Source organism: Larus michahellis, chromosome 1, assembly GCF_964199755.1.
Source record: "Larus michahellis chromosome 1, bLarMic1.1, whole genome shotgun sequence".
NCBI lineage: Eukaryota > Metazoa > Chordata > Aves > Charadriiformes > Laridae > Larus > Larus michahellis.
This window is the reverse complement of record NC_133896.1, coordinates 135,761,049-135,775,409: the sequence shown is the minus strand read 5'-3', so window position 1 is coordinate 135,775,409 and position 14,361 is coordinate 135,761,049. Positions and strand designations below refer to the sequence as shown.

The window sequence follows — 14,361 nt, the reverse complement described above, 5'->3', positions numbered from 1 at the left end:
GGCATAGCAAGCTTTAAGAGGACGACACTGGAGTGCTCTAACAAAGCCCAACATTGCAATACAATCCTCCAGGGTACCTATAAAGCAGCATGGTGCACTCCATTTTAATGCAAGGGCCATCCTGGGAGCTGGTAATGCAAGAACCTGTGTGGAACAGGTGTCTTTCACTGGCCATCAGCATAGCACTAACCCTGGGAAGTTGCAAGAAAGTGAGATGCAAATGGTATGCCTGAACATTGAAGGTCCTCCAAGAGTTCTTAAGAACAGAAAAGCTGAGGCAGGACTTCTGCCTCTCTGTCACTTAACTTAAATCATAGCTGTTCCCTGACAACACAAGACCAATTCGCAATGCTTTAGAGATTCAGTGTACGTTTGCTTTGTTTGCTTTCTCTTTATTTGGAGAATACAAACGAAGGTAGAAAAAAGGCAAAATTTTCAGAAGAAATCTTGTTCCCAAGGCAGAGAGCAAGCGACTGGAATAGAAAAGCCTTTTCTTGATAAAGGACAGGGTGCTATTACAGAGCCATGAACCAAGCAGCACTATGCAAAACGAACTAAGAGCCTGATGGGACAGTCAGGTGTATAAACATGTAGACATCAGAAACCTGCTTACACAGAAGCAGTGATGGCACTGAGACACTTCTCAGAGGACTTGGAAGATAACCAATATGTTACTGCTGAAAGGCAGGTACAGAATTCACTCCAGACTGGGACAACTGACTGCCTTTTTGGTTTTCCAATGGAGGACCCTGGTGGTGGTAAAGCAGGAGTTACTGCAAATCTAGAAATGCAGGAGCAGGGAGCAGAAGAAGTTGCTTATGAGAGGTAGGTGGAATTGCCAAAGAACATCAGGATTGGTTGAGAATTAAGGCTGAAATAACTAGCTGTGAGGCAGCTGAATGGCCATATCCCGTGAGGAGAATCGGTTATGTTCACCTTACAGAGAAGACTCCTATAGTGAGGAATAACTTACCTTTTTTGAAAGAGTGCAAAATGTTCACAAGGTAATAGAAGGTACCAAGTTGTACATTATCTACAGCAAGAGTGGAATGCTTAGACCACTTCAGCACTATACTACAAGAGAATGTGATATAGTACGTGTAAAGAAGCTTTGCGGTGAATATTTGACATCTTTTGAGAGATGTAGTGCCAAAACCATTAGAACTTCTAGAAAAAGAATGAGAGGTTCATGGAAGTACCTGTTAAACATGCTAGCTCTGCTAAGTGAATAAAGTGTAAGGACAGCCTGATTTACACAGAGAGACCATAACAGGCTCAAAGCCAGCTTTCGGTAGTAGGAGAAAAAATGGACCTGTCAGTGGGGGTCCAGAAAAAGGCAAGATAAAATGTGCCTGCTGAGGTCAGAAACAAAGAATATCAAGGCCTGTGCAGCTAAACTCCAAAACTCCAACATTCAACACCTTTTCCTATTCTGAAGCTTAAACTTTCCCAGCAGATGCTGCAAATCCTGCCAATTTTTACAGTGGTTTTGTGAGGTGGGCAGATGTGCCCATTATAAAACCAACGGCTGGTACATAGCATTTGAGTACAGCTTAGTTACTACCAGCATGCCTATTCCCATGTTTCTATTCCCACTTATTTTCTTCTTTGGAGTGGATGAAGCACAAACACGGAGACCCAGCAATTAAACTGTCATTCACAAAGCCTGGAATTGAAGCATGTCTTTCCAACAGGGGCATCTGTGCCTGCGTTCACATTATAGCTAGATCCTTCACTGTTTCTTTTTCAGTGCTTTCACAGTCGCCTAGGGCTTATTTCGTAGCCAAGTTGCTCTTTAGTTCCCTTTGAGCAACCTCTTCTGCAGAGGAATTTCCTCTGTCCTGCAGTTAAAAAGCTCCACAGGACAGACTTATTTAGTGCCCTTGCATGGTAAGCTCCAAGTGATCAAGGGGTACACGTCTTTAAATGTGTACACCTATCTGGGAACTGTGGGAACACTATGTCTGTGCAAATAATACATGGTCACAGCACCAGATGTGTCCGTCAGACATCAGCAAGAGCAGTCTGGGGGGTTAGGGCAGGGAGTGTTTGGGCAATGGGGCAGGATGGGGCAAGGGCCTCCCCCCCACAACCCCATCCCACTGCAGCTAGGGGTGGCGCGCAGATCTGGGCCAGGAAGGGTGACCAGGGCCTCCTGCAGCCCTGGAACAGCCAGGCATGGCCATGGGGATGGGATGGCTGCAGAGCCAAGACAGGGAGGCAAGAGCGGGATCAGCTAGGGTGATGGGCAGGCATGGGCATGGCTACAGTGACCATGCAGGGACCCAGCATCAGGGCCAGAGCTGCAGTCCAGCTCCTGAGCTAAGATGTGATCTCCAGAGGAGGCTTCTCACAGCTCCTCCTCACAACTGGGCTGTTTCCCCAGGCATGGCCAACCCTTGGTTGCACAGCAGAACCACATCAGAGCTTGATGGCCTGATGGCTTGATGCACAGGCAGCCAAACATCAGGGGAAGGAGGAAAAGGCTGCAGGAACACTTGGTGGGCTCAAGTCCCTGACAAACACATCACTTTCAAGACCCCTGGGCAAGGAGTCCATTGACTATGTAGTTTCACATATAACTGGGTCCCAGCTGGTCATGGTTTTTAGGCATTATGACAGCATAAACGTTAACAAACAACCATGATACACACTTAAACTGCATGTGCATATTCAACTATTCACAGAAAATAGGTGACTCCAAGGCTCGTGTAGCTTCCTACAGTATTTGTACAAGGTCAGATGTTAAGTGCACTATCTAGCACCGCCAGTAAGGAACAACTAAGCTCAGAGAATTGTATATCCTTTGAAGCTCCCTCTTTGCTTAGTGGATCTGTTGTCCATGTCCTTAATCTCATAGCTCCCATCTTAAGCAACTGCAAAAAGGGAAGGAAGAGAGCTTTTGAGACAGCAGCAATGTACCTTGAAGAAAAAGACAGCGTTTTGAAAAGCTCGTGTATTTCTCAATGTAATCAAACACAGAATAACGAGATATTCAGTGAAACTGCTCAAGAAACTCCAGGAAACATGACATGACAATGAAAAAATAAGTGAGAAAGTCACAAATTCAGATATGCTGATATGATTTTTGTTGTATCTGTCTGGTATTGTGGTATATCTGTCTGAGCAAATGCAGAGAAAGCCAAACTCCTTCTGTATGCATTCAGCTGCCTTGATATCAGCCATAGATTGTCCAAAAGCCACACACTTGCATAGTTGGTAGGGCTGCATGTCAGTTTGCACATTGGAGCCAAGAATATTGGTTTGCCACCAAGCAAATGTGGTGACCCAGCCTCTTGGCCAGTGCTATCTCATGTCGCATCAGCCCTGACTGCCCCCGAGGAGACCTGCTCAGTCTTGCTCTCCCCGGCGAAAATTATCCCTGTGTAGAAAGCCACCACAAATCTTTATCTATCTTGGTTTCTCAAGCTGTGATTAGATGATTTATTCCGCTTGCATTGACCTTCTGCTTTTGACTGAATTTTGTCTCTGTTGCTAAATAAGAAAAGTCTTTTCCATATGTAACAAGTTTTCATTAATCTTTTTTTACTGCAGTGTCCTTTCAAAATCACAGGCCCCAGCATATCTCCAGTCAACACCTGGTGACAGCTGTTTTAAAATCTTGGGATGTTTCAGTATGCAAGAGTTGTCAAAGATACTGGGATTACAGCACAAATAAAGGTGTCAGGTCAGGTCAGAGATGAATGAGGATGGCGTCCTTCAGGCTAGATAGGGAAAGAAAGGACAGGGCACACAGGCACAGCGAAATTGAGGGGCAGATCGGGAATAAGCAATAGGAAGACAGGGAGAAAGAATGGATGATCCTGAAGTTCATAAAACCTTACATATTTCTTGACCTTTAGCAGTATTTAGGCAGAAGCAGGTGCCCATTTTATTTAAAAAGGCTCTATCTTGGCATTACAGAAATAGGCTGGTCTCTGACTGGCATTACATTAATCAGTCTCATTATCGCTATTATAAGAAAACTAATCTCTATAGTTATATAGGGCATGGCTATAGACACGTAAAATATGGCTCCAGCAGAGCATGATCAGGGACTACTGAAACAGCTAATTTTCTAACAGCAGTGCCACTATTCCCATATTTATCCATTCCACTTAGCTCTGTGCTCCGCTTTTCAGAAAACCGGCCTCTGCCACATCCCAACATGACAGACGTATCGCCAGATCTGCTCGTTGGTGACACAGCATTGCACATAATACCTGGTGCAAAACAAGAGATGATATCAAGCAGTTGCTTAGTTATCTTCGTTTGCTCAAAGTCTGTAAATGAACAATGACGAAGCTAATTAATTGGAGGCAATTAATTGCAGGTATCTGAACAAAGAAAAAGTGTACAAAATTAAACAGAATGACTTTGGATGTGGACATACCTTTTTCTACCTTGTCTTGATAATTCATATTGAGTTACATATTTGACACGAAGGGAGGGATTCAGCTTGGTGTGAAGACATTTACATTTAGGCATTCACATGTAAATGTCTAAACTCTTTTTTTAGTTAGTGGATGCTAAGGATCTCCTTAGGAAGAGCTCATTTGAACACCTGCCTGGGATTCAGCTGCCTAAACATAGGCACCTCCTGTTGTCTGGCTACTGTGGAGCCCCCAGCCTGGCCCCTAGCTCATGCTCCAGGGAGTGCAGAATGGCTCCTGGCCCCCTCTGACACTGGCCAGCCCTGGGCAGACATCTGGGGGACCTTCAGGCATCTCAGAGGGCCCTCAGAGCTATCCATGGGCAACTGATAACTGTCCTTTGCCATTGTCTTGCAGATGCCCTGGCCCTTAGGCTGTGTTGACTGTATCTCCTTTGTCAGGAAGGAAGCTTAGACTCTCACGCGCTTGCTTACACGCAGACACCAAAGCTCAGGGGTTTTAATCCCACCCTTGGCAGAGGCCTGGTGATGAAAAATGGTGTACACAGGCAGTGTTTGCATAATATCTCATTTTTTTATCTCTAATCTTTTACCAGTTCTCATATGATAACAACAACTAATTTCTGATACTGTTTCTCAGTAACCCATTTTTTTAATTTAAATTATTAAATTATTGTTAGCATTTAATTGCTGCAGTTACATTCTGCCTCCCCCTTATACTTTTTTAATTCTAAACAGATATTGAATAAACTATATTTTAAAAAAATAAACAGGAAAAGCAAATGCAGAATTTATTTTGACTATCTAAAATAACCTACTGTATCTGTTTCCATGAATATATAGGATGGTTTTGTGCTTAAACGTGCATACAAATAATGCTCTGGAAGGTAGATGGTCTCTGTCAGCTGAAGTTCCAGTTATGTAAATGAAGTCATTTAATGGATCTTTATCAGATCTATAAACTTTTTCTTTGATTAAAAAAAAACCCACTGAAATGTATTTATTTGTATTTATATTTGTTTTATAAATGAGCTCTCCACTTGTGTGTCCATAAGGTATTAGTTCAGATCAGAAATGCATTTCTGAAGCCAAATCTCCCAGTTCTTACCAATTACCATGCCTTGGTTTGCACTAGGGATCAGTCTCAGGGTACATGGATTGGATTCCCTTCAGGTGAAACTGAACTGGAAGATGAGTTTGGGGAACGCACCCACTGCTCTCCAACTCATAATATGCCCTCAGTTCCCGGGATCAGAGCTAGTCTAAGGTTAACTTAACCTGTCATCAGGTACAATGTGTACATCAGATGCTCAGCACCTCGACAGATCCAGTCCTGTTGAGCTGCAGTATTTGCTAAAGTAGATGCAGGCTTAGAGAGCGTTAGATCCTTACAGCAGCAGAAAATTCTTCATATTTTATGCAAAAAAATTTGCCCAAAACAGAGTATCTGTACAGATTGCCCATCTGAAATACTTCTATAGCATCTTTTAACAGGAGGCCATCCTTCATTAACAGTTTTTTGTCAAAATACATAGTAAATTTGAAAGTGCTCTCGGTCCTATTTTTCAGTTAAGGAATTAAACTGTGCCTGAGGATGCCTTCCCAATCCTTCCCAAAAGCAGACGCATGGGTCCCACACAACAAGCTGCAGTCCAAACCACAGGATTATTTTTCTCGATCGTTTGTATATGTAGATTAACCCCTTTATTTCTTTTTTTTTTAGTACTGTGTAAAGGACCATATATGATGCTGCCTCACTGGTAGGGACAGGACAAAGCATTATGGTAAGCAGGATGTGTCATAATTTCTATTATGGAATTTCAGCTGCTCCTCCAACCTGTTTTATCCTAGACCCTGTCAGAGACAAGATACCAGACAAGATGAATCACTGCTCTGATCCAGTATGACAATTCCTGGCAATCAAAAGGAAACCTTTTTATGTCAGCAATCTAGTAGTTTTAAAAATGCTCCCAAATGAGCTCTTACTTTCTGAATCCTAGATCTTAGTGGAATCTGTTACGGCACCATGACTGAATGCGTGCTGACTTCCCAGTCTTAGTCTTCCATTGATGTCTTCTGATTTCAGTTCTATTCCAGGTTTCCTTCAACATGCCTTAATTTCTCTGTTTCTTTATTTCTTTGTGTGTGGACTGTGTATCGCCACATGCATGCATCTATGTGATTCTAAATTATCACTTTTCTTCTTCAAGTAACGTGCTCACATTCAGTGCCTGATACGTGCTGCATTCTTTTCAGAGGATTAATTTAACCTCCAAATGGCCCATCTTTTTCGCACTCAAAGATATGTGACACTCATTTTTCTTCTGGATTCTCCTTTACTACTTATAAGCCTAAAGATGTAGACATGCACACGCAAACACATATGTATGTATGTGTGTGCACTTATATACGCATACACAAACGCCTTCTTTCTACACATTGATCTACTGACATCTGCAAACGATTGCTTTGCTATGTATCTCTCCAGGTGGGTCTCCGTGTCTTCTCTGAAAACTCTCTACCTCTCGCCTACATGATTTCCCTGCAACTTTTCACATCTCTACAGCAGATGATTTTCTAGTTTGAGCTTTATCACTGTTCTGGCTGTCCGCGGACTTTACTAGTCGGGATGGCTTTTCCTCTTGATCTACACTGTCATTGTATGTTTCAGAATCAGTAGACTGAGATTGTACACATGATGGGGGATTACAGAATTAGCATTTGGAGAGCCATTTAACTGCTGTTTTTCAAAAGCTGTGGTGAAAAAAGGAACTACAAAAGCAGCAAGCAGGGAGCCCTTACAAAGTTGCAAAAATCTCCAGAATCAAATACGGGTTTACCCAAGTGTTACTGTACAGGAAGTCAGCAGCATGCACAGTAGAGAATCAAGCAAACAAACACCCAGATGAATTTGTTGTGTGAATCATGAATTATTAATGAATAAATAATGCATAGCATCTTGATAGCTTTTTGGGCAGAACTATGAACTACATGGCTGATGGAACAAGATATAAATACAAGACTTGGTTTTTAATAAGGCATTTGAAACATTTTGAAATATTCTTACATTCATTGGTTTGGACATACTCAGAGTACCACAGTTTATCTACCTGTAATATCACACTGAGACACCTGACATGGTATTTCCACTACGCTGGACGCTGTCTTCACATTTGTGAAAATGAGGCGGGGATGTTAGTTTTACAAAGGATAATAGTATTTTTGGTTTGGGATGGGACAGCAACCTCTTCCTTTAAAAACTGACCTGAGAGATCTCCATTATTTACAGTCTCAATTTCAAGACTGCAGAACCCACTGTTCAAGCATCACTGAAGGTCAACAAATGCTTGAAAGAATTGTTAATTAACTTGAATTCCAAATGAGGAGCATAGCAGGGAAACCTGTTGAGAAACCACATAGCCTGTCTTCTTGACTAAGGCTCTGAAGAAAGACTTGGGAAATTGAAAAAGAGCAGCAAACTGAGCCAAAATCTGCTGTTCGTAATGTGGGGATCATTATGTGACTTGATCACATAAAATACAAACAATAATCAGTTCCTTAGTTCATTCTACCAAGGAGAAACACAAATACCTAGGGCAAGGTACTAAGGAGCCTGGTGATACCGCCTAGAAACACTGAAGGTGATAGATATTGGAAAAATGCAGAAGAGCGTATCTGATGAATCATATACTGCAGCACAGATATTCTGTGGGAGAAAGGAAACAGAAAGGTAGCAACGCTGAAAAAAGATCTAAGGAGTACACGCAGGAAGAAGGATCAGAACCGGGATTGTGGTATTCAGTAACACCAAAAAATAAACCAAAACTAACAGCCAGTGCAATTTCCAGCTCTTTTATTAGACGCTCCATGGTGTGCAGTCTGTAAAATAAGAGTTAGGGAGCAGGGAGGCACCAGGGCCGCTAGTAATCCCCTGAGTTTACCAAGGTCACCTAGGAGATGGAATGGGTTGGGTGGTCCTTCCTGCCAGCATATTCCTGAAAGCACACCACAGATACCCCCATCCGGCTACCTTCATGCCAGGATGAATTGGAAGGAGTTCAGGCAAAAGCAAGACAAATGACAAAGAGCTGGAGGGAATGACTTCAAAGGAAAGATTAAATGAGCTAAAATATGCATAGCATGGCTAAGGAACAACTGTAGGTCAGGAGACAGGGAATACAGTAACTACTAGCTGTTCTCAGAGGTGTACACGAAGAGGTCTCTCAGTGAGAGTAAACAGGGACAAGGAAGAATTCGTCATCGTATTCATACTATTTTGCTTTGATTTTTGCTTGGTACATGGTAGCTTTACCATACCATCATGGACTGCCAGCAGCAGGAAAGAGACAAGCACTGAAAAAAAAGCCTTCTCCCTTACCAGTGCACTTTGAATTCTGTTTTATAATTCATTTGATTGCCTCCTCTCCTCTCTTACTGCTCTAGGCCAGGCTCATCATTACACGAGGCTAAGGAACCAGTTCTCTCTGAAACCAAGAACATTTCAACAGGGCATGTTCACAATAATTTATGAACATTTCCAGTATTGCTACCAGATTGCTCCTTCTTCTATGCCTTGTTATTGCAGGACCAAACAGCCTTGGAATTCCTTGGACTCATATCATGCCAATGAAATAAAATCACAATTTTTGAGCATGAGAATTCCTCCTCCCATTTGTTTCTTATTCTGTTGTGTCTTCAGGTGACATGCAGAGAGATCCAAAGCCAGACACACAAGTCTCACCTCTCAGGAGGAATATGCCTTGTCCTGGCATCATTTCCCTGTTTAGGAAGATCGCAGTTTATCAGGAAGGGCAGAGACTCCAACTGTGCTCTCCAGCAGCACTGAATTTGTGCCTAGGACAGTTCTTTCCATATTCTCCCCTGTTCAAATGCTAATTTTTCAGCAGCCACCTTTGTACTGTTTTCTTACATTTTCTTTCATTTCTTTCATTTTTTTCTAGTAAATCTTTTGAGGATGTCACTCCCGCTCTACCCTTCCTTCCCTCTTACCCGTTACTCACTGGTGTAATTTATATAGCTCCTTCTGTGTTATCTTTAACATCAGAAGGTCAGTACATAGACTGCCTTTAATCATACAAGTGAATGCTTAGCACTAGGGGAATGCTTCTTTGAGCATGAAAGACTGATATTCTTTCAAGCAATAACATTAACCCCTATTGATATGAAAGAGAAAGAGCAGTTCTGCTAACAGTATTTTAAAAGTATGAGTTAAGAGCATCTCATCCTTTATGTTCAGTAGCCATTTGACCAAGAACTGGAAGAAAGAAAAGACATATCACTGAATTACAGAAGTTACAGCTGTGCAAGACTCTCATACTGGGAGTTGCTTCGTCTGCTCAATGCCCTACTCTTTTCTTTACGGAAGAGCTCCCTGCCCTACCATTTGCTTTCTCTTTCAGGTCATAAATTCATTTCCATTCACAATACAAAAAAGGAGTAACACAAACCATGATGTGAAAAACTACATTTTAAACCAAAATAAGCCTGTGGAACCTATGACAGGTTGAAAATTTTTAAAGTGAACAGCTTTCACTGGAGTTAGCAGCTTGAGTGCTATGAGAAAATTCATGGGAATGTGTTGGTTTTGATGAAACTTCACCATATAAAATTGGTTTTGAGTAAGCTATTATAAGAGTGGAATGTTGTATTTTGCATTTTGGCAAAGTAAAGCATTCTGGTTTTTTTTTTTTATAGAAACCTCTGTGTGACATGTATTTATACTTCTATGCAATATCATGCATATATAATAATCAAAATTATATTTCACATTGCAATTTTTTTCTATTGTCATATCTGGAGGATTCAAAGATATTAAAGGTGTAGCAATTAGAATACCACATGGAATTTCAGATTTTTTAATTGTAGTTAGAAGGGAAAGTAGATGGAATTCCATTTCTTTACAGGATCTGGAAAAACTTTCTCTTTTTTTGTTGCTTCTTGTTGCTTTCTGGTGAGCAAGCAATCAAATTTTAAAAGGATCGACTTTCTCCAACCTTTGGCTATAGCTAACAACACTACTTACGGACAGCGGCTTGAAAAATTACAGTATAATTGATGTAGCATGAAGTGAATCAAGAGGGCAAAGTTGACACGAAGATATTAACATAATCCACTCCTCACATTCCAGAGAAATTTACATTTTTTCCCAGCATGTCATTTCCTTACAGAGAAATACTTCTACCTTCATAGCACAGTCCTCTCTTGGATGCACAAATGACAGCTTTCACATCCTAAAAGCCATTCTGTAGTCTTTCCTGCTGTCATAGTCTGGACATTTGGAGAAGAAAAAGACAAATGCCTGAGTACTACTTTTTTTTTTTTTTTTTGCACAGAGAGCAGCCAGCCAAGAGCAGCCTCTACATGCAGCTGTTTCTACAGACATAGTACACATTTTTACGTCAACTCAGAACCAAAGGCATGAATAAACCTTTTAGCTTCCTAATAACATGTAAACATGCTCAAATCAGTTTTGCATTAGATTACTGATTCTCATTTGTTTTACTGACTGAAAACATTTGAGAGTGGCTCAGAGCAGAACATTTTCTTGGTTTTAATTCATTTAATTGTTTGAATAAGCAGGCATAAAAAGAAAAGGGCAAATGAGTTTTTTCTCTGAAGGGATGAACGCACTACTAGCTTTCCAGTGGGGCACTCTATTTTCTCTCTGCAGCATGCACGCTTGTTCCATTATAAAATTGCAGAATAAAGTCAAAGGTTTAGAAACCACCGTGTTTGGGCTCACAATTAAGCTTCCAGGTGCCCTACATTAACACAGGCATTTGCCAAATTTGACCATACACCTGTGAGAAGAACCAGTTTCGAAACACCTAGTTTGCCTGTGTGGCACCCAGGAGTAAGCAGTCCCATCTGTGATACCCCACTCTCCAAACTAACACAGCGAGAGTTTGTTCTGCTGGTTCATATAGTCTCTGCATTGAGCATGGGCACCAGCGTGTGAAGGAGAAGGGACAGGGGGATATGAAAAAGGAGACAAGAAGTCAAAGCAGACAAATACTTAATTAGCGTGCGGTGGGGTTTCTCCCTCAGCATCTCTGCTGGATTCCTCCCCCAAGATGACATAGCCAGGCAGAAAGCTCCGCACCGCTTCGCTGTATCTCCAACTGTACTCATATGGCACGTAGGTACTGCAGTCGTGCTTGGCTATTTGCTAGCTAGACACGTCAGAGGAGATCCTGTAGGATCTCCTTCCTGACAGCTGCTTTTCAGAAACTGAACCAGTCCTAATAAGAGAAGCCAGCAGATGCAGTAGTTGCTCAGTGCATCTGAAATGAGGCCACTTGCATTTAAGAGCTTATAAATGGATTTAGTTTTCTAATTTCAGGACCTATATTTTGGGGAAAAAAAGTATAATTGATCATCCAGTCTTCATTTTTAACCTCTCTGTAGATGTGCAGCTCTTTAATTTTCAGTGCTGTGTATACATGCTATAATCTCTCTCTCTATGTATAAATCAGTGAAATGGTCTTCCTATATATAAAGTCAGTATTCCCTGATCACTGTATGTACATAAATACACATGAAAAAACCTACTCCACATGCTAGTACAGCCTCATACATTTCCCTGTTCTTTTATTCAGCAGTATTGGGTTGTTTTTTGGTTTTTTTGGTTTTTTTATGCAGTCATACTCCTTTGACAGTATGTAGCTCTCATGGTTCTGTCTCACAGGTTTCTATACATCAGAGACCAGCTTTAAAACTGTTTTGACAGGTTAAAAGCTGGGATTTTTCCAGACACAAGATGGAGAGAAGCAGGAATGTGAGAAGTGAAAAAGAATATTCCTTGACACCCCCTAATCTCCTCAGTGCAGATGGCACTGTCTTTTTCAAGTAGCTTCTGTGCACAACAGCCATTGCAAAAGAGTGAAAGCCTGAGCGCTGAAAATAGTCTTTTTGGGAGATACATACATATCTGTATATACATGTATCCAATATGCACAGCCGTGCATGCACGAGCAGACAAATGTGCAAAGCTTACCTTCCTTCTTCTTCCTCCCCCGTCCATTCACTAAAATTAACCGCTCCCCAAGATGCTGTAGGCCACATTGTTAATTACTGTCTCTCTCTTCTGCACCTGAGGCATCACACTGGTTTAGAAAACAGCCTGCAAACAGATGGAGAGCTGCTGGAGATGAATCTGCAGGTATGTGAAAAAATGGATACAGACTTTATGATACTGCAGACTCAGATGGTCTATTAATTTTCAATAATACTCTGGAAAAGAGGGACATCTCTACATGTTTTTAGGTGTAATTTGTTTTCAAAAAGGAGCCAATTACTTTTATGATTTCATCACCATCATTTATGTTTAAGGAATATTTATGGGAAAATATTGCAATCATCACCGCACCAGCCTTGCAGTTTTTTAGGTAGCTCTGCCCCTTTGCAGCCAGCTGTACATGCGCTGTGCCTGGTGGCACCAAGGCTGGGCGTCTTGCAGACCAGACCGACGCGCCAGCTTGAATTGGATGCTGCATGCGGCCTCCTGCCTTCTGCCTTGATGCCACTGGCTCATCCCCAACATCTACCCTAACAGTCTGCTTCTGCCATCATGTTGTCACGGACGGCCACAGCAGACTGGGGCAAAGCCTTACACGCCCAGCCTGCCTCCATCCTTCTTGCGTGAGGCAATGTCCTGATGCAATCCCAACAAAAACGTTCCACTCTCTGATCCAGCCTGGCAATTAGCGAAAAGTCACTGCCGTAGCTGACACCAACTAGTTTTTCATCTTCAGAGGCTGAGGATCAAAGGTAGTGCAGCCATAACGATGAGGCAGGTATGCCTCTAATGGTGCTCGATGCTGTCCTGTCCTACAGAGGAGGGCACTGCAAAGACAAAGCACAGGCATCCAAACCTACCTAACATGCACCGTGCCTGCTTCAAACCAGGTAAAAGGGTTTCCCTTTCATAAGTACTTCAGTGCAGCCATTTTCTGTGTAAAAGTACCCAAGAGAGGTATCTGAAACCAGAAGCTATTCTAATAGAGCACTTTTACCCTCTTCTAACGGAAAACTATTGCTGCACACAGGGAACAGTTGCATTTTCTAAACTGGGAAAAACGCCTTTTAGACTTGGCTTGAAGTTCAGCTCTGCACATTAGCCAAATTACTTTAGAAAAGCAATGGAAAATTACCAATAGATTTATCATATGACTATCCAAAGGGATCCAGATATTTTAGCCAAGAAGCAAGAAAAAGCGAGTTAATTATACCGTGACCAGATCTCTGATCTATACATGAGTGAAGAGGAGCAGGTCATACTCACAATACAAAAGCCACCCCTTCTTTTCCAGTGCTGGTATCGTGCCTATTTTGTGGATCAGAGTCTACTTGGTAGAGATTGATACACAATTTGTCATGTGTTATACACAATTTGTCATTCTGTTATATGACTGTTTAAAGGGAACTCTGGAAGTTAAACGTGGTGTAATTTTCTCCAGTACCCAAATGCTGCATATTAGTATTTTGCAATCCAGCAGAGATTTTTCAACTTCTGCCACCACTTTACGAAATGCTTGATCTACACAGAAACAACTAAATGCATAATGCATTGTACATCCTACCATGCATTTAGCTTAGAATACTAAATCTACTGTCTCTCACTCTTTTAAAAAACACATCAAATATAATACTTATGACGCTAGGGTCAGCCTATATCATTATCACTCGTCCAGGCTAATAAACAGTATATTGTTGCATGACCCTGGGATTCCTATTCAAGTATTGGAAGTGAAGGATTCTTAACTTGCCTTTCCTCCTGTTCTGCAGACGGCACAAAGTGTGAAAATGTTAAGCCAGCAGGGTTAGATACTTCTCCAGTTCTCTCTCTCGCTAAAATTGACTCTACAGGAGCAGTATCAAGACCCCAGGCACTCCATCTCCCCGATGGGTAAGAGGTGGAGGTAAAGGTGGTCCTTGGGGAACCAGCT

The 14,361-nt window shown here is 41.8% G+C and overlaps 1 long non-coding RNA gene across 4 annotated transcripts in view; it reads right to left on the bottom strand.

Moving 5' to 3' along the window:
- Positions 1-14,361, bottom strand: part of LOC141750196 (uncharacterized) — a 241,862-nt gene that overhangs the window by 74,605 nt on the left and 152,896 nt on the right. For all 4 annotated transcript variants that reach the window (XR_012589605.1, XR_012589606.1, XR_012589607.1 and 1 more), the window contains exon 3: positions 12,411-12,536. This is a non-coding gene — a long non-coding RNA (uncharacterized LOC141750196). The remainder of the gene's footprint in view (positions 1-12,410; positions 12,537-14,361) is intronic.